Source organism: Copadichromis virginalis, linkage group LG2 (genome assembly GCF_057382275.1).
Source record: "Copadichromis virginalis isolate Kocher_CV1m ecotype Utaka linkage group LG2, C_Virginalis_male_GT1.1, whole genome shotgun sequence".
In the NCBI taxonomy this organism is placed as follows: Eukaryota; Metazoa; Chordata; class Actinopteri; order Cichliformes; family Cichlidae; genus Copadichromis; species Copadichromis virginalis.
The window spans coordinates 8,873,100-8,894,546 of NC_140619.1; the positions used below are offsets into that span (position 1 = coordinate 8,873,100).

The 21,447-nt window shown below is 40.6% G+C and overlaps 1 protein-coding gene across 1 annotated transcript in view; it reads left to right on the forward strand.

Annotated features, from left to right (window-relative positions):
* The window catches only part of pcgf3 (polycomb group ring finger 3), a 74,798-nt gene that overhangs the window by 17,045 nt on the left and 36,306 nt on the right, over positions 1–21,447 (forward strand). The window lies entirely within an intron of this gene.

The window sequence follows — 21,447 nt, forward strand, 5'->3', positions numbered from 1 at the left end:
AATGTATTTTTTTATAATGTGTTCATACTGTCGTAATCTGGATTATTTGTCCATGTAAATGTGCTTTTGGGTGCTTTCTTTACTGTTTTTAGATGCATGCATTGTTGTGGTATTCTGTTTTTCTGTGGTTATCAGTTTTTTCCTCTTTTTTTACATAAACCCTTACTGTGTCAGGGATTGTAGATGAAACTATTGTAGGTTCTTTAACTTGTAATATAAAGCACCTTGAGGCAACTGTTGTTTGTGATTTTGCACTATACACTGTATTTTCCGCATTATAAGGTATCTTTAAAATCCTTTAATTTGATCAAAAATCAACAGTACGCCTTATGTATGAATTCTGGTTGTGCTTACAGACCTCGAACCAAATTTTATGTGGTACATGGCGCTCAAAAATCTGTAATCTGGGTCCAAAACTCCATCTGCTTCAGGTCCCAAAGTCAAACGAACACTGCAGCATCACTAAGAGTTAAAAACTGACTAAATTCTTTCATCTTTAACAAAATGATCAGCGTTGCTGCTTTACCAGGTGTAACAATTAAGTTTAACATCGAGACATCCATGAAAACAGAATTTATTAAATTAAACAGAGTTGGACGTTAGCAGGAAGTTAGCTCGCTAGTTTTTACCTAAACATGAAACCATGTTCTGACTGAGAGATTATTGAAAAAGTTAAAATGTACAGCTCTGTCATTAATCGTTAGTCATTACTATACTGGAACAACATGGGAATAGAGCAGCTGCAAGAGAATTCAGCATTAATGAATCAATGGTACGGAAGTGGAGGAAGCAAGAAGAATGAATGACTTGAGTAAAGTTTGACTTATCTGACTGTTTTGTTTCGCTTAATGCAGCTTATAATCCGGTGCGCCTCATGTATGAAAACAGACCTGTTCATTAACCTGTTCATTAATAATTTTATTGTATTTTTAATTTTGTTAGTTGTTTTGATCTATGTTGTTCAGCACTTTGGTCTGCCTGGTGTGTTTTTAAAGTGCTATACAAATAAATGATGATGATGATGATTAGAGCAGGGCCATATGACCAAAAATATTTAGCACGATATACATTTGAAAATATGCGATAACGGCACTAGACAAAAATACTTTACAACTCCACAACTTTATTAGTGCAAAAACCCCCAAAAATATTGATGTATTTTCACTTTAACAAGCAGTTGTTTTTTTATGTGATTTAAAGTTATATAAAAATTTTACAGTGCAAATGCAAATTCCTTGCTGACAGTTTAACCAAAAGACATTTCCAGTGGAAATTGGCCGACACATCCTCAGCATAACCATGTATAATATCCACAAAACTTAAAACGAGGTTCTACACACGCAGTACGGTAATATTATGTTGAAGCACAGTACGTATCACTCCGCGAGGCTCCTGCCTACAGTAGCCGTAATGCTCCGACAATCCATCAAGCGTTGCAGGTTCGTAGCTTAGCAAAGTCATACTAAAACATTTGACAGATTTTCGAGCGCTGTGTACCACATAAAATCGTTTTGAGGTCAGTAACCACAACCAGAATTCATACATAAGGCACACGGTATTATAAGGGGCACTGTCGATTTTCAGAAAAATCAAATGATTGATATTAAGTGTGCTGTATTTTCCAAAAACACGGTAATAACGATGGCCCGCTAGCATGCGCTACCAAAATAGGGCTTTGTTGTGTATCTGACGTACGAAAGCTAAACCAGTTCCACACCACTGAAGTTGCAGCATTTTTACAAACCAATTCTGGTTCATCCGTTTCATTCAAAGATCCGCTTTCGCCCTTCTCATTCTCCGCCGCCGCCATGCTTTTTCCGCCATGTGCGTATGAAAACAAAGGCACTGCGCATGCGCGGTTTACCCATATTCTATCGCGACATTTCATTTCCTTATCGTTGCCCAACATTATACCGGTATTACTGTGAATGATATGATATGGCCCAGCCCTAATGATGATGACGATGATGTCTGTGTAACAAAGCACATTATTCGGCACTGGAACTATGCTAGCTAATAACTTAAGCAAAAAGGTTGATGATGTTTATTTCAGCCACAGTGATATCGGATGCCTTACTTTTGGGTAATTGAGTATTTGAGTAGTGTGTAAATGTGCCTGTCTGTTCTTGCTGATTGGTTACTCATCAGGAGTAAAAGTTCATCAGCAATCAGGTAGTTCTTCTGGAAGGTCATGGCTCTAGACCACAGAGTAGAGAGGGCAGAAAGAGCTAAATCAGCTGATTTAAATATATTTATTTAAGAGGGAAAAAAGATTGACAGTCCCTGCTGTGAGTAAATTCAGCTGCAGTTTAGTGCTGACCATGCACTTGCTGCTATTAATAAATTACATCTGCTGTCTTTTTGGTGCTACAAAAAGAATCACACTCACCTCTGTGGTGTAATAGCGTTATGATATTATTCAGTCTTAAGTGAAACGTGTGTGGCTTTTGCTCTTTGTTGAAACTGCATCTGAACTCAGTTTTATGCGATGAAAGCTAATCCTTTGATCTTATCTACCAGACGAATGCCTGTTTCGGTCCTAATTGTGCTTTCATACAGATTATTTTGAGCGGGGCAGAGGGCGGTGGGTGCTCAGAGCCAAGGACTCTCACAGAACGAGGGTGCCATGTAAAACTCAAACTTGTGGCAGGCAGTTAATTTAAGTGAGCATGTTTATGTAGCAGTAAATGTTTACCCAGCAACCGGCAGTCTGAAGGCACCCTGCTAATACAGTCTGGGTTAATAGTGTTTTGGTATTTTTGCAGCCATTATCATAAACAAAATCTTTATTTAATGTGATGCCATGTTGATCCTGTACTGTAATCTGCCAACTTCTTCTTCTGCCTCTCAGGAGCAGCTGGTGATGATCAAACTAAGCAACTGGGTTGTTTATCTCTACTTTTTCTAACAGCACAACTGTTCTATGACATTGTTCTGATTAATAACTTTATTTTCTGCTGTGCTACCTCGGAAAGATCCTGATTTTTGTCTCATTAAAAAACCCCTCACTCAGTAGTTGAAATGCTAAGCCTATTTGGTCTTAGTTATAATATGTCACACAAATCACTAAAGATAAATGTAATTGTCCACTCGTGTTAGTATAGACCTCGTAAACATTCCAAAAGTTCAGGCTGAACAGAGTAAAAATAAGCAGCGTAAAGAATGTAAATAATGTTAATAACTTAATAACCTAAATGGGGCAAATTGTGCGTAGTTCCTTGCCTGTATTTGTGTTCAAGATTTACAGTTTGAAAACTCCTTATCAAAGGTCAACATCTCTAATACAGCCGGATTATTTTAGAGTGGAAAATTACACCACACTATACAAAAGCCGTGGAATCGATGCAGACTTGTGAGCATGCAAATGTAATTTCATTGGGGTTAGAAGAGGTAGCAGCTAATTAAGGTTTTAGAGCTTAAAGAAGACCTTTTATGTTATTTATTCATATACAGTCTTACAGTGGATGCTCATTATGTGGCTGTGGTCCAAGCGGTAAAGCAGTTTCGATTCCTGGCTTCTCCAGACTCTGTGGCAAAAGTATCGTGGGCAAGATGTTGAATGCTGAGTTGCTCCCGGTGGATTCATTAGAGTGTGAATGTTGGCTAGAAAGCACTTTAATGTAGACAAAAAAGTGCTTGTATGTTTTTGTGAATGAGACACGTTAATTAAAATGGTTTGAGTGCTCAAGTAGAGTAGAAAAGTACCACATAAGAACCAGCCCATGTACCTTTTATCTACAAGTAATCCATATGAGCCAAAAGCTCAGACTTTGCCTGCCCTAAATGTTTTGTTTTGGACAGTTTTTCTTCTAGTATTGCCTCTGTACAATGTCAAAAAGAGAGGATGTAACTAATACGGGCATATCGGACACACAGCTGTGATCATGTGGACCTGGTATTTAAACCTTTTGGTTTTAGGGGAAGACAATCAGAAAAAAGTTAAAGACAGTGGATGTATTGAGCCACAGTATAAGATAAGACAAAGCAGCTCTATTTAGACCTAGAATGGAAAATGGGGAGCTTGAAATTAGGTAGTGGGTCCCTGTTAACCCATGTAAGGTCTTTAATATGATAACTGTGATGGATAGGTTGTTGTCAGGGTTTAAGACCTCCGTATTTCATAAAGGGACTTTCGCATATTTCCTAAGCAGCAAAAGGAAGCAGAAGTTAACTGACAAATGGGAAATGTACAGTCAGAACTGACTGGTGTGTGATATCACTTCTTTCCTTCTCCCAGCTTCTTGTCATGCATTGAAAATGATCATCTCCTGCCTCAAACTTGTCTGTAAGAGGCTCCAGCTATAAGTGCTTCCTCTCTTTGTCTGCACGGCTCGAGTCGGAGCTGCTGCAATTAGCAGAACCTACTCCTTTTCGTACATTAGAGGCAGTCTAAGCCACCCAGCGTTAAGTGTGCAATTTGCATCTTAATGTGGACGTAATTTTCTTGCGTACGATAACCATACGTAACTTATAATTATATATTATTTACAGTTAAAAAGCTGTGAGAATTGGCACTTCCAATTCTGAGGTCATAGCTGTCAGCTAGAAAAGGCTGAATTGCCTGCTCTGGGTTTGGGATGAGTTTTTGGGTCAAGTAGAAAAGTTCAAGCACCGCTTCATTTTTCATGAGTCAAGGAAGATTGACAGGTGGAACAGTGCAGAAGGTGAAAAAGAAAATTGTGGATACAAGCAATGGGAATGAGCTTCCTGTGAAGGGTGTCTGTGCCCAGCCATCCAGGAATGACTCAGAGTAGAGCTGCTGTTCTCCTGCAACAGAATGACCTACTGAGGTGGTTCAGGCATTTGAATAGGATGCCTCTTTTGTGAGTTGATTAGGGCATGTTTAGCCCTTCAGGGGCCCCGGGTCACACTAGAAAGATTATATATCTCAGCTACTTTGGAAACCTCTCTCTCTATCCCAACAAAGAATTTGCAAGGGAGGTTTGAGTGTGCCAGATGCAGAACATGGATGGATATAAGTTATTTTTATTCAGAAAAGTCAAGCGAAGACAGGCAAACAGAATCGTTTTGTACATTTTATCGAAACATAAAATTCAGAGATGTTCATCTTAAATGCAAGAGAGCTGAATCCTTGCAGCTGTATATTTGGTCATATTTTTTTTGCCAACCCCCCACAAACCCCAAAATGTTTAGTTGGCTGCTGGCAGTCCTCAGGATGAGTATCTGAGAGAGAGACGAGCTACTTCACAGCATGTAGCTAAGGTCGCACTGTTATACCAGTGTGTATTTCTCATGCACACTCATTCTCCTAATAACCTTTCTAATTAATCCACTCCTCACAATTGGCTGTCAAGAGGACAATTATGGATTTTTGTCTTAAAGTCATTGATGTTTTCCGGCTTTTTGGAAGATATTGCTGCATATCGGATTTTCATATTTTTGCTACAATTCATCACAAGACAAGTACAATGTTATCTGACATCTGAGTTCATTAAGCCTGTTATGCTCTTGTACTTGAGGAAAATTGAGCTGCACTGAGCGCTTTTTATTGAATACTTTATATGAATAGAAAATATTTATGTACTTTTTTTTAAACAGCTGCTCTAGCTGCTGTCCTTTGATTTACCTCATTAGTTGTATTTATGACTTTGTTGATCTTCAGGATTTCTTGGAGTAAAAGTTTCTCACAGCCAGAAACTTAGACCTCTGTCTTCAGTCTCAAACCACAGTGCAGAAGTTCAGCAGAGGTTATCAGTGTTTGCAGCCAAGAATGGTTTCAGCCAAAAGGTGTGGTTGATGCAGAGCTCTGCTGTTATCTAGGGCTTAACAGTGTGGTGAAGTCTAATGAGCAACAGTTTGCTATTGTGAACCACTGGAGAAAGTCTTAATTATCTTACATGTGCACATGAAAAGAAATGCATATTTTTATTGATATAGCCTCGAGGCACGCCTGACTTTTAATGAATTAGATTATTAAGCTAGAAAAAAACAGTCATTTATAGTCATGTTTCTGACCATCTGATGAATGTAACTGCAATGCTTTTGATCTGCTTTGGTCTGTGTCAACAGTGCGCACAAACTATTTGCCAATATTGTAGCTGTGCATGTTAAGGAACCTCAGTCATGTGATATTTCTTTATTCGGTGTGTAAAGTGTGCATTGCATCTAAAATCAGTGGTCTCCAGAGATTTGGTTATATTAAAGGTACAAATAATTGTCAGCTAGTCCCTATCAGTTCTTGCTGCTTTGGTTCTGTGATGTTTATACAGTGGCTTGCAAAAGTATTCGGCCCTCTTGAACTTTCCCACATTTTGTCACATTACAGCCACAAAGAGTGTGGCAGTCAGTTACCCATAGAGTGCTAATGACTAAATAGCATGCACCTGTGTGTAATCTAATGTCAGTACAAATACAGCTGCTCTGTGACGGCCTCAGAGGTTGTCTAAGAGAATATTGGGAGCAACAACACCATGAAGTCCAAAGAACACACCAGACAGGTCAGGGATAAAGTTATTGAGACATTTAAAGCAGGCTTAGGCTACAAAAAGATTTCCCAAGCCTTGAACATCCCACATAGCACTGCTCAAGCGATCATTCAGAAATGGAAGGAGTATGGCACAACTGTAAACCTACCAAGACAAGGCCGTCCACCTAAACTCACAGGCCGAACAAGGAGAGCGCTGATCAGAAATGCAGCCAAGAGGCCCATGGTGACTCTGGACGAGCTGCAGAGATCTACAGCTCAGGTGGGGGAATCTGTCCATAGGACAACTATTAGTCGTGCACTGCACAAAGTTGGCCTTTATGGAAGAGTGGCAAGAAGAAAGCCATTGTTAACAGAAAACCATAAGAAGTCCCATTTACAGTTTGCCATAAGCCATGTGGGGGACACAGCAAACATGTGGAAGAAGGTGCTCTGGTCAGATGAGACCAAAATGGAACTTTTTGGCCAAAATGCAAAACGCTATGTGTGGTGGAAAACTAACACTGCACATCTCTCTGAACACACCATCCCCACTGTCAAATATGGTGGTGGCAGCATCAGGCTCTGGGGGTGCTTCTCTTCAGCAGGGACAGGGAAGCTGGTCAGAGTAGATGGGAAGATGGATGGAGCCAAATACAGGGCAATCTTTGAAGAAAACCTCTTGGAGTCTGCAAAAGACTTGAGACTGGGGCAGAGGTTCACCTTCCAGCAGGACAACGACCCTAAACATAAAGCCAGGGCAACAATGGAACGGTTTAAAACAAAACATATCCATGTGTTAGACTGGCCCAGTCAAAGTCCAGATCTAAATCCAATCGAGAATCTGTGGCAAGATCTGAAAACTGCTGTTCACAAACGCTGTCCATCTAATCTGACTGAGCTGGAGCTGTTTTGCAAAGAATGGGCAAGAATTTCAGTCTCTAGATGTGCAAAGCTGGTAGAGACAGACCCTAAAAGACTGGCAGCTGTAATTGCAGCAAAAGGTGGTTCTACAAAGTATTGACTCAGGGGGCTGAATAATTACGCACACCCCACTTTTCAGTTATTTAATTGTAAAAAATGTTTGGAATCATGTCTGATTTTCGTTCCACTTCTCATGTGTACACCACTTTGTGTTGGTTTTTCACGTGGAATTCCAATAAGATCTTGCAAAGAAAAATCTTTGCAAGCCACTGTAACACCAGACCAGCAGCTAGCTGCTGAAAGACGATGGCTGCCCCTGACAGGAAGATTCAAACAAGGAAGGAGACAGCCGTGCAAATAAGCAACCCATCCGTTCCACCTCTGGAGTAATGTAGCAACACATCTCATCGACACATACCACAACAACTCGAATGAGGTGGAAGGTTGCAGTGTAGGGATGAATTTCCAGTTACTATGCCAGTTAGGATCTAGATTTCCAGCAGAAGTCTACATCGAGTTTTATGGTGTTTTTATGCTCACCATGCGCAGAGTTGGATATCATATCCTACAGTGTGTACCACTGTGTTTTTGATGCATAAGCAAAATCACACCAACGCACGATCGTGTGCACGACAATTTTCGACAATTTTAATGATATTTCATGATAATCCAGTACAGAAACTCAGAGAGATAAAGAGAGCAACAGTTTGCAAACTTAAGACTTTTTGGGGAAAAAGCATAAATACATGCAAGTGCATGATGATTCTGAGAGAGTGCACTGGCAGATCACTGCTGTGGATCTGAACCTGCTGCTAGGACTGCTAATATTAGTGGCTGTGCGCATTATGTCGGCAAATATGCGTGGCTGCACATTTTGGCGTAATTTAAAATATGATTTTAAAGAATGCGCTTAAAGGTCAGGTGCTAGGTTTGCACAGTGTTTAACGTCGTCCTTATAGACTAAATTCTGTTTCATTTTGACTTTTAGATTACTTGATAATCACATCGCCCCCCCACCTCTTTAAACGCATAGTAAATTATGTGCCAGGAACATCCATAATTAAAGTCAGCATCTTAAATAACCCAACTGAACAGGTAATTCTCTTGACATTAGCTGATGTAAGATGATGTAAACACAAGAACTATATTTTTTTTCTAAGCAAATGGGACAGAGAGAAGCAGGGAGTGGAAAGCATGATTTCTAAAGCCTCACTTGAAGCTTATCTGTTTTGTCTCGGTGCCGCCGGGGTGGGCTGTGTGTCCTCAGCCTCTGGATATTAAGACTGTTTACTCTTTGAAATAGTCTCCTTATGTAGGCCAGTGTCTGTGTCTCTGTCTGCACAGCGGGATCACTGCATGCTCCTCAGTAGCGCGTGTGTTTGATTACTTCAAGAAGCTAGATAATGAACCCATTTGGCAAAGTTAAATCGTTTAAACATTCTTCAGAAGCTCCCTGCAGGGGCATTAGTATACTTTGGTTTGTGCAAACCCTTAGTCATTGGTCTTTCTTCTTCCAATGGAGCTAGAGTCATAAAAAAACCCAACCACCAGTCCAGTTAATGCTGCTACTGTAATCTACTTATTTCTCATTCTAGGATCCCAATTATAACTGTTGCATGCCATTAAAATACTGTGAGTCCACACAAGAAATAGTTGTTTATCTCCACACATGAAACTACTCCATCTAAATCTTTTCCAAAGCATGCCCTGACACAGATTTTTGGGTGGTTTGTCTCTCCCTGATATTGAATTTTGCAGAAACCATGTGAGGTCCTTCGTGTAAGTACAGAGGAGCTCTATGTTTGGCTTACCGATTGTTTCGCTTGCCCTCTCAGCTGAAAGCATCAGGTCCTACGATCAATAGCTGTATCACTCTGACCTTCTCAGACAGTTCCTCAAGCAAAGGAGGTTTTTGTTTTGTTTTGTTTTTTAAGAAAAAAACAAGAAAAGGATGTTTTGCATCATTGCAGAAACCTAACAAGAACAAGAATAGGGGTATACAAATTCATAGGCTGCATCCTCCTGAAGACCCGGCCTTCGCGGTCTACGTGGGCCAGGTCCTCCAAAGGTCGGGTAGGCTGGAAGTGAGCGGCTGTGAAATTGGACAGTCTAGCCTTCAGTTTTGCATCACCGCTGTCTCAGTGGAGTTTAATAAACTCAGCTGTCTGCTCCTTTCTATCTAAAATATAACAGGACATAAATTCCCGATCATCTCACACTTCTGTTTAATCAGTTCTCTGTTTGGCGTTTATTCGGCTGTGTGAAAACTATAACTTTAATCTCAGCCAAACAGATTTACTCACGAACAAGTAAAACACTGAAAAAAGCCAAACAATAACATTAAATTATCTAAGTGACTTATATATCATGTTTAACCTGAGTAGCGAAAGACCACGGGGGTTGGGGTGGGGTGAAAACGATGTGCGGGGAGTTTGCTGCTATCGCCTCGGCTAGCTATTGTCTCGGTTAGCTATCGATTGAAGATCACAATTTTTTATTTTTTTATTTATTTTTTTTTAAAAGAACATGGTTTATTCAGTAAGACTAACGACAAACTAGGACAAACTCACCAGTATTTACAGAGGCCACAGAAAACGGAGCTGATTTTCCCACATACTTCAATCCTGTCAGACCTATTTTTGCTTCCCGAGTAGTTACCCCCTGCTGGTCAATAAAGAGCATGCAAATTTAACATACTTTTAAATTGGTTTTGTTTTTCAGACCTGGAAAGTCCATCGTTTATATACAGTTCATTGGTTTCCCAGACAGACACCCCAACTTTGGTTAAAAACTGGTTTCTAAAGTCAAAGATGGCCCAGAAAAAAAGATCAGATTGAAATGTTTATTTTGAAGATGGCTTCATGTAGAACCCCACACAATTTGTAAACCATACGACAAAAGGGCTTTTTTTTTAGCACAAGTTATGAATTTGGTTTCCCAAAAACAATTAATTTAGTAATTAGTCTCGTTTTAATGTTTTCATTAAATTAATCTCGGTAAAAGGTTGCCAGATTTCACAAAATGCTGACTTGTTTTCAGTTGAGCAGAACTGATCTGCATGTGAAAGGCTAACAGAGCTGTTTTAGTTATGGTAGTTAATAATTTCTACAGCTGCAACTAGGAGATCTGGATCAGTAGGGCTGCGTAATAATTTGCAGCTCTTTTAATAATGTGAATTGTTTATGTCATTTATAAAGGAGATTCTTTTGAAGTTACTCCACTATTAGCTTTTCCAGTGTTAAAAAGGAAAGTAGAAATGTGTAATGTTGCAGTAAAACCCATACTAAGTATCTTTCTGTTAGTTTTTTGTTTTTGTTTTTTTTACTCATGAGATAATCGCCAGTTTGATCAATATTCATTAGATATAAGTTAATTCAAGTTGGTGTGTAGGTAGTGTCCAGGAACATTTTAGAAAGCAAGGTGAGAAATATTCTCTCCATGGCAAAGTGAATGATTGTGCCAGACCTGCTTAAAAGAAGTGGGATGCTGTAACCGCGATCAGACATGTGAATATCGGTTTCTTTTCCACGTTGCCTCTGGGAAAGACTTGGTGTACTCAGCCCCCCACATCTCACTCCTCGCTCTTTCCAGTCTGAAGTAAAAAGGAAGGATCTTCTCTGTGCTTAGGAAATTCAGAACAACCGCATCTTTAAAAGCATAAACGTAAAATTTCTAAAACTTTCAGTAACTGTTTTGGATTACTCGAGCTCCAGCTATTTCTGTTCTTAGGATCTGTTCTGTTTTGTGTCTGACCTGTGGGGCAAATTGCATATTAGCTTCAATAACTCCACTGCTGGCCCTCACAACCTCAACTCAGAGCTCAATTATTCAAGTGTTGCTGCTTCCTGGCAGCCCATACAGCCTCCTGGCCTGCTGCAGTCTGCTTCTCTTTGGATCCCGTCTATTGTCTGACTGATTTCCCCAGGCACTGAGTACTGGCTGGAGGATTGAGGGCCATCAAACAGAATTAAGAGGAGACAATAAGTGTGTGTGTGACGGTGGATGTGTGTGCAAGTGTGTGAATACTCAGGCAAGAGTGCTTTTCCATTTTTGTGTAGTTTGTGTGGATTTTAGTCTCTGTGTATGTGTTTGTGTCTATGTGTGTGTATTGAAATGAGGCCCGAGCTTCCACAACAAGCAGAGGCCTCTCCTCCTGGCTCCGTCCACTGATGCAGGCCTTCAGTGTCCGTCGCTCCAGCTGGCGGCCAATTTATACCGAGGCCAAACACTCCAATACCCACAGGCAGGCCAACAGGGGCTCTTTGTGATCCCAGAGTGTGTGTGAGAGAGTGTGTGTGTCTCTGTGTACTTATCAGCTACTGAGCCAGTTGTTCGGCTCATGATTGACTGCAAACGTTGTTAATCTTAAGTCTTGGCTGCATTGCTGAGTGTGAATTGCATTATAATAGTGGCTCAAAATCAATGAGTGCGCTGGAAGCTGTAAAGCTGCTGTGGGGAGGAAGAAATGTCTTGTTGCAATTTAAAACAACGACAACAAAAAAAAATCCGTGTGTGTAGATAAGAAAACAATGATTTATCCCAAAGAGGGGATAAAATTACATTTTTTACTAGTGACTTTGTTAAGGAAAGCCATTAAAGTCAAATAGATTCATCAAGTTTGCAGCGATGATTATTAATTACCTTATTGAAGCAACTAGTTTATCCCATCTGTCCAGAGCAACTGGTTTTAAAACTGCATCCACTAATACTCATCAGCTGGGCTGGGTGATTAATCAGATTTTATTTTCAGTTATGATTTTTCGCTTCCAGTAATCTTGAAAACAAAATAATCGGGATGAAATGATTATCCTTTTAACTTTTTATTACTACTCGGATCAAGTGCACCCCTTTCCCTAGAAGACCTCCCTGAAGCTCAAACTAACTTGCTGCTTAGTTCAGTTGAATCCAGGATGACATAAAAAGAGCTTTTGTTGGACAAGAAATATCTGGAGGAAGTAAAATCATGAGATTTTTCGTAGATTTTACTGCATGCCCGCTGCATGATCTCTCTGAGTCTTTTGGGTTTTTCACTTGGGGACTGTTGGTTGTTGGGCTTTCTGTGGCTTTCTGTAACTTGTCCAATAGTTGCCATGCAGACAGCCCCACACTTCACTGGTGCCTAGATCTCTCTTTTTTCTTTCTCTCTTTCTTTCTTTTTCTTTCTTTTTTTTATTTAGATGAGCTTTGTTTTGTTTGTTTTGTTTCTTTACTTGCCTTAGAAAACCTAGCTTATCTTTCCCCCCCGACCATTTGCTGTAGTGTTTGGGAATTGTCTTTGTCCCACTCAGAAAATTCATCGAAGTATTTAGAGTCATGGTTTGCATTCTGAAAGAAAATTGTTCCCCTTATTACCTGGTTCCACATGAGCAGTTGGTGTGTTGTTTCTGAAACCCTCTGCAGATATTACACTAAGCTTCTGGAAACAGCGATGCAGCAGTAGACTGAGGATCACCCATTGTCATTGTGGTCACAACCAACGCCACTCGAATTTGAAATGCTGTGTCATAACACAGCTTTTCTCTGTGGTCTAGAGGTTGTTCAAAAGTAGCAGGAAAAATATTTCTCAACCTTTGACTCTTTTAATTTGATGGTCAGATCTGATTTGTTACTTTTACTGAGTAAGAATTGAAGATTTGCTGGTAGTAAACACATTTTAATGTCCAAAATAATGCTGTCAAAGGAAAGAAATACCCCTTTCTTTGCTAAAAGTTCTATTTTCACTGCTAATCCCCTCTTCACATTATTTTCATGCAGCCACTGAAATCATCAAGGCCTTAATGGGCCTAGCAACCAGTTGACCGACCTATCTGTCCTGTTGTTCTGGTGTGTTTGGAGTGGTTCGCTTAAAACCTGGCTTTTGGGTAGTTTTTGGCCAGATGTTGGCTGTATCGCTATGCAGGTTTCCACAAAGATGTGGTTTAAGTGCCTTGTTACTTATTTATTAATTTTACTTATTATTTTATTGAATAGTCTCCCAGTAGGTCACACTATGAGTTTTAAAACCATTTCTTATGATCTGTATGTCGACGACATTCTGCTGTACCGTTCTGTAAACCCAAACTGGATAATGGTTAGTTAATGGTTAGATAGTAAATAGCAGTGTGCCTGATTATCATTGATGCTCACATTAAATCTGACCTGCTCTCATTTTTTACAATTTAAAAAAAATAAATAAATAAAAATTGCAATTGCAAAATTGCAGACAGTTGTCTCAAAGAGTGAACTGGCGATGCCCATCATGTCTTCATCTCTTCCCACTTAAGTTATTGTAATGCACTATTTTCTTGTCTGTCTAGAGCATCAAGTAATCGCCTTCAATTTGTCCAAAATGGAAGATTTTTAACTCTCAAACTTTCTCTTATCGCCCCCCCCGCCCCCCTTTAAGCGTCTGCAGTGGTTTCTGCTCAGGTTTAGATGTAAGGTTAAAATCTTGGAACTTGCTTTTATTACCTTAGGAATTGACTAGTGGGTGTTTTTGACTGCAAAACCCATCTCACAAGGGCACAAGTCCACTGCGAGATGTCTCATGGTGCAACCCGAGCGACATGAGTGCTTCTCCACAGGGAGAAGGATGGAGAGCTGAAGCCAAACAAAAGCTAAAGCAGGCAGGTGATCTAGAAACAAAAGCTCCAGGCAACCTTTAAGAGCCTGACTTAATCTACTTGCATCTTTTTGAATAGTGTGAGTGAGTCTGGGTTTTTAGGAAAGAGTTGCACATGATTTATAATGCCTGGCAACAGTAATATCACTAAAGTGAATGAATGCAAACAAGAAAATCGTTCCATATATCTGTGTATATTTTTGAAATCGTTCTAAAAACATGTTTAGTTTGGATCATTTATGATGGTCGTCTTCCTCCTGACTCTGCTCAAATTATTCATTCACCACATGACATAAAGGTGGCACTTGGCAGACTGTAACAAGTAACCTGCTGCAGTGAAATGTCATTTGGTCGGCTCAGTTTGTTTCTCTCAAGGGTCAAGAGGGTCAAAAAAAAAACCTCTGACCTTCACCGAAAGTCGGCACACTGAAATTTCACCTGCATTGCTATTTCTGCCCCTTTGAGGCAGCTGGCTTTGCTTACAAGCTGTTACACAACAGCTCCAAAGATATGAAATGACTCCCTGAAATGTTTTGAATTGACTGTATTTTGCCTAGAGGAACAAATTTAAATTTAAGGAGCTTTAAAAAATATGTTTTGACATGAATTATAGGCGATGAAACTATATTTTGACAGTAATGTCTCTGTGGTGAGCTAAACATGCTTTTCAGACAGGCTCAAAGTCTTTCACCTCATTTTTCTCCTTTGTCTCATAACGCTCTCCTTGCCTCCCCTTCAGCTTCGCTGTCCCTCAGGGTAGGTTTACCTTGCAGTGTAAAGACCTCTGGGAGTGTGGTCTTTCTTTGAATAAATCTTTGTTTGTGGCGCCTCCTCACAGGAGATGTTCTTACATGTTTGAGATTTATCATCAGAGATCATTTAAAATTGATCTCTGATAAAGACTGGAAGTGAACATACGAAGATGCCTTCATCGCAACAATACCTTTTTATTTAAGCTATAGATGAATATCGCCAGCACAAATTAAAACTGTTGCCTTGACGTCTGTTTTCAAGGGGGAGAAACAGTGCTGTGATCAGCCTCATGTGGTCGTTTCTGTGGCTAATGAAAAACCAGAGCGACTGGTTTCAGGAGAGCGCCGTTGGCGTGAATGTGAGTTTCTTGTGGCAAAAAGTTTCTGTTGGACAGGTTTGAGTGGGAGGCTGTGATGATGTTGATGGTCTCACTGTGAATCACTCCAAAAAGAAAATGAGAGTGGGAACGGAGCCACATAATTTGCTACTTTTACTTTCATCTCACGTTCTTACTCAGTATCAGAGTTTCTTTAAGTAACAGAAGTGATTTCTACATAAAGAAAGATTTAGACTAACTATCATCTGTCATTTTAGTTGTTTCAGTCATTTTTTTGTTTTTTAAAGATGAACTTTCTCAGATGTGATTGATGTTTCTTTGATTGATGTTTTTTAACTGTTTTTAAAATAAATTAGACAAACAGGCCTTTTCCACGAGTACTTTTAGTTTTAGGGTTTTCCATCAGGTGGTAGCACCTGGTACCGGGTACTTTTTAATACCTACTCAGACGGGGTTCCAAGCAATCTGAGGTGATCTGAAAAAGTGACACCAGCAGATTGCATGCCACCAATTGATGAGTCATAAGGGCGACTCCTTCATGAAAAATCAATACTGTCATATTTGAATTTGGCCAGTTCCACAAAAACCAACAAATCAAATCAAATCACTTTTATTGTCACATCACATGTGCAGGCACACTGGCACAGCACATGCGAGTGAAATTCTTGTGTGCGAGCCCCACAAGCAACAGAGATGTGCAAACACAACAACACAAACGAGCAAAATACAAGAATGGCCAACCTGAAACTAATAAATATATGTACAATATATAATAGTGTATGCATTTCTGGATGTGTATACTAAATATTTTCCTGTGTGTGTGTGTGTGTGTGTGTATACACATTTTTACAAATTAAATAGTAAAAAAAAAAAAAAAAAAAAAAAAAAAAAAAAAAAAAATAATAATAATAATAATAATAATAAAATATACAGAGTTGAATATGTGCAAAACAAGTGGCATTTATATACAGTGTGGAGTGCATAATGTTGAAGTTCCAGTAGTGAAGCTGAGGTGTCTATGACGTGTTCAGCAGTCTGATGGCCTGATGGAAAAAGCTGTCTCTCAGTCTGCTGGTACGGGACCGGATGCTGCAGAACCTCCTTCCTGATGGAAGCAGTCTGAACAGTTTATGGCTGGGGTGACTGGAGTCCTTGATGATCCTCCCCGCTTTCCTCAGGCACCGCTTCCTGTAGATGTCTTGGAGGGAGGAAAGCTCACCTCCAATTATCCGTTCAGAGCACCGCACTACTCGCTGGAGAGCTTTGCAGTTGTAGGCGGTGCTGTTGCCATACCAGGTGGTGATGCATCCAGTGAGGATGCTCTCAATGGCACAGTGATAGAAGGTCCTGAGGATGCGGGGGCTCATGCCGAATCTTTTCAGTCTCCTGAGAAAGAAGAGGCGCTGCTGGGCCTTCTTCACTGTTTTGTTTGTGTGTACTGACCACGTAAGATCCTCAGCCAGGTGTACGCCAAGGAACCGGAAGCTGCTCACTCTCTCCACAGCAGCGCCGTTGATGGTGATGGGGGTGTGTACTTCTCTGCACCTCCGGAAGTCCACTATCAACTCCTTTGTCTTTGCGACGTTGAGGGTGAGATGGTTGTCTTGACACCAGTGGGTCAGGGCGCTGACCTCCTCCCTGTAAGCCGTCTCATCACCGTTGGTGATAAGACCCACCACTGTAGTGTCGTCCGCAAACTTCACAATGATGTTGGAGCTGTTAGTGGCTGTGCAGTCGTAGGTGTAGAGTGAGTATGGGGAAGCTCGCGACGAGGCTGCCATACTCGGCGCCAACATTATGGTCGCCGAGTCTGACAAAAAGCCGTGCACCGAGCAGCAGCTATACCACCTCCATTGTTGTGTTTTGTTTGTGTCCCATACAAATGACGTCATGGGGCGTGCATCACGTGGTACTGAATTCTAATGGATCTATTCTATTCAGTTTTATTTATACAGCGCCAAATCACAAAAACAGTTGCCTCAAGGTTCTTTATATTGTAAGGTAGACCCTACAATAATACATAGAGAGGAAAAACCCAACAATTATATGACCCCTATGAGCAAGCACTTTAGTAATAGCGGGAAGGAAAAATTCCCTTTTGAGAGGAAGAAACCTCAGGCAGAACCAGATTGGGCGATTGGTGTAAGAGATTTCATTTTTAGTATTCTGAGATGCTGTATGAGCCAATACATTTATAAAATAGACAACTTTTTGAGCCCTGATGTGTTAAATTTAAAGTGCCAAAACATTTGAAGTCTTAAACGGTGTACCTAGTCTTGTCTGGTGAAGCACTTTTTGTTGCTGGGCTGAGACATCTGTGCACCGCAGCCTCTTGCAAATTGCATGTGGGGTCGTTTGACTGACAGCAGGAGAAAATAAAAGTGGGTAAGAGCAAAAAGTGCAATATTGGAAGTTATTTTCACATCTCTTTGTGAAAAGGCAGCAGGAACTTTGATGTGGCAAATCACAAGAACAATTACAGACTTCAGGAAATGAAGTTTGTAGATAAAATGCTGCCAAAGGAACAATTTCCCCCTGGTTAGCCTCTGTTGCTGTATTGTTTTACCTAAAAGTGGGATATCGTATGGCTCTTTGTGATTCTAGCAAATATAATGTGCACATAAGCCTTTCAATATGACGGACAGAAAAAGTTATTTACTTTTCTCCTGGCAAAAAGGAAGCTGTTATTATTTGTGTTTATATCTACTGTGAATGTGTTGAAGCAGACTTTCTACACCATGAACAGATTACCTCTCTGAATCACTACTTCATGACTTCAGAATAATGAGGGTGAAGAAAAACTAAGTGAAGTTTGTTCTTTTTCAATACAGGTTAAGGGTTGAATGTCAAGCAGTCAGGAAAAGCTTTCAGAGCATCATTTAGGGATACACCGCAGATATTTGGCTCATATCCACCTGTTTATGCCTAAATAAAGCTAAAAGGAGTATAGTGATGAAGGAAGCCAACAGCAAAGAGTTGGCAATTAGGAGGCATTTCACACCTCTGATACCAACAGCTTTTCTTGGTATGTTTGCAGTATATTTATTTATTCATTAAATTTAAACACAAACTGTGGTCATAGTGAGTCTTTCTGTGTTGGTGTTTCTTGCTCTCACTTTAGGGTTGTTGTAAAACAGGGCCTATAGTTTGTTGTGGACTCAGACCAGTTATTCCTGCTATACTTCTTTGAGGACTGCCATGGTTGGTACGCTGTAGCGGTCAGTAAAACCTGGCAGGCATGCACAGAATCCTACTTTCACTACCCGATGACAACATTTTTGTCACTAAGACCCCGTGGAGCCCAGCAGATTTGCTCATAACCCTTGTCGGGAAGCATTGCAAGCACAATGCTGTATTGTGCTTGCAGTAATCTTAATGTGGTAATGTCAGCTTGATTTTTTTGATTATTTCACTTCACCAGTCAGATTCACTCCACGTGAGATTTATGTGTGAGGACACATTGGAGTGAAACTGAGATGCAGGAAAGCTGAAATGAAACTATATTGCAAATAATTTAGGAGAATCACATTATACCTGCTGGCTGGGTAGAACCTTTCTATTTCTTTGCATATTCTCCTTGTGCCTGTGTGGGTTCTCTCCAGGTACTCTGGCCTCCTCCCAAGTCCAAGACATTAGCCTAACTGGTGACTTTAAATTGGCTTCAGGGGTGAGCAGTTGTTGCTCTGAGTACTAAATGGACTGGCGACCTCTCCAGGGTGTAACATATGTGTATCGCCCAATGTGACCTACAGCTCACCAAATTACCCCTGGTATCAGATTGTTACTGTGTTGCCAGATGCCTGTAGTGTGGCACTAATTAATAAAGCTGATGCTTCGTTCAAACCGAACACCACTGGTGCACACACTGAAACAATGACGCGGTGAATAAATGCATAATTCAGCGGGCAATGTGAAATGATGGTATCAGATTGTAAGTCACTGTGATTCCCACCTCTGCTGCTGACAGGTGAGACGGGCAGGAAATGAGCTGAGACACAGAGGAGACTGAAATGCATCAGAGACCTTTCATGAATTTGATAATGGTAGTTGCAATTAAAAGCTGTGTGTCTTACCCACTTGTCCTCCAGGATGCTGCTTTTATCTGATAGTTGACAATGGTGGAAGTGTCTCTAATATAATGCTAGAAGCGCTGTGCCTTTTGTGCTGCTTTCTGCAGCTTTTAAATAGCTGGTATCCTTAAATGACCCTGAATGCAGCGGCCTCAAGTTGGCACTGAACTGAGCTGAGCTCAGTTGTGGTTTGTTTTGTGGTACGCTTTATATATACTGTATATTTCATCTCTATTCCATCCCACAGACAGACATAGATGGTCAAATATGATTTCAAAGCAAAGCTCTGACAGCCTGAAGGTATTTTTTCCCCTATGCTGTCCAAATAAAGACGTGATCTCAGAACAGCGTGTTCATAAAGAATACAGATGCGTGTTCTTCCAATACGATGTGGAAGACTGACTTTGCTACAGGTTTGTAATTGTTTTGTTTAGAGGTTGCAAACTAATCTCACATGCACGCTGCAGTGCCAGAAGTTTGTGGACACTTCCTCTTCTGTTTTTAATCAGTTATGTCTTGATGCTTCAGCATACTAGAGCTGCTATGGGCCAATAATTGTTAAGTTTTAAATACCTAATTAGTCACTTAAGGTAAAGCAAGAAATGACAAATTTTAGAAAGTGTCGGCAGTGCGCATTCGGCTACAAAGAAGCAGTTTTTATCGGGCTTGTGTGGAAGAAATGACCAACACTACATCCAACACCTCTGGGAACATGATGGTTCAAAACTGGCAGGAAGCCTGTAATGTTATATAACATTACATTAAAGTGAGAGTCTCTTATGTTGAAATGTAAAGTTCAGGTGTACAAATGTGTATTTCAAAGCAGCTGACATGCCTCAAGGAGAGTTTTATTCCTATGTGTTTATTATTGGACTCAAAATGGGACAAATGAGCCTCATTTATCTGATAACGTTGCATGATGGAGACACTCAGTCAGTCTTTCTGCTGAACAATTTGTTTTAGCTCCCTACTGCATCCCTTTAAATCAGCGTTGGGCAATTAATTTTCCCAGAGGCTGCATGAGAAACTAGGACTAGGGCTCCACCAATAATCTGAACTCAATTCTGCTTAATATATATCTCTTCATAAATTGGTGCCGGCAAGGCCAGGATTATAATTTCCGTATCCACGGAGCAGTAGGGACTGTGGGATGCAAATTTCATCGTCAGATGTTTGCATGCCTGTCTCTATAGGCATGTATAGTATTACAGGAAGGACTACTAGGCCCTCGGGTCTGCAACAGAGTATAGTTGAGTCCCAATATAACTATAACCCACACCTGCCTTTAAGCCATCATTCTCCTAATTGGCTGCCCTTGAACTTGAAGCTGCAGCAATTTTTCTGAGAAAACCATATAAAGGATATCTTCACTCTGACGTAATAGACGAACAAAGAAGAAGAACAAAATGTCATGAACATGGTGTTTACAGCAGTCTTAAGTTTAAGCTTTTGGCTCACAGAGTTTATCGGTACCTCTACTGACCTAACTATTAAGTCTGAGCATCCACCACAGGAGTAGATACACAAGGCGCTGGTGGATTTTTACATTTAAAAGTCATCCACATATTGTGCCAAATGATGAGGCTAGGGTAAAATGATGTTTCATGCTGGTTCCTTTTTAAGCTCATTTCTATTTTTATTTGTATTTTTTATTTTTTAAAGCTATTTTTATGTGTGTTCCCGGTGGGGGTCATCTCAGGCTTTGGAAACTCTGAACTCAACCCAACGTCTGAAGAAATATCAAAGATTACATCACAGAAAGGTTGCTGGATGTCATGTGACTGTAACATGTGTGTGAATCTCATCGACGTGCTGCCGATCTGTAACAGGCCGCCATACAGTGTGTGTGTGTGTGTGTCCTCAGCAACCGTCGCCGCATGTCATCTCTGTCGACTAACTGGGCTAATTTCATGGTCTGATGAGCAGACAGAGGAAGGCTGGCAGACTCACCGTTGAAGGCAGTTTCTTTTGAAGCTGTGAGTGTGTATGTGTGTGTTAGGGGTGGTGTGTGTTTGCCCATCGTGACTGGTGTGGTTGGACTCCTACAATTAGGTGATGAATCACACAGCGGCGGCAGAGCCAGTCACTGCAGCATGGCCGCTTTCCCTGTGTGGAGGACGACGGTGACGTTCACGAACGCTGTGCAATGTTAAACTAAAGCGGGGTTTCAGTCAATCCTGCTTTTTGTGTGTGTGTGTGTGTGTGTGTGTGTGTGTGTTCCCTCTGGCCGAGCAGTCGTTGTGGCGTGTGGGTGGTACTGAGATGTGTAGTTTTCCAGAGTGTTTTGACTGTGGGTGGCTTTCTTTCTTTGGTTTTTCAGTAAAACACAACCAAATAT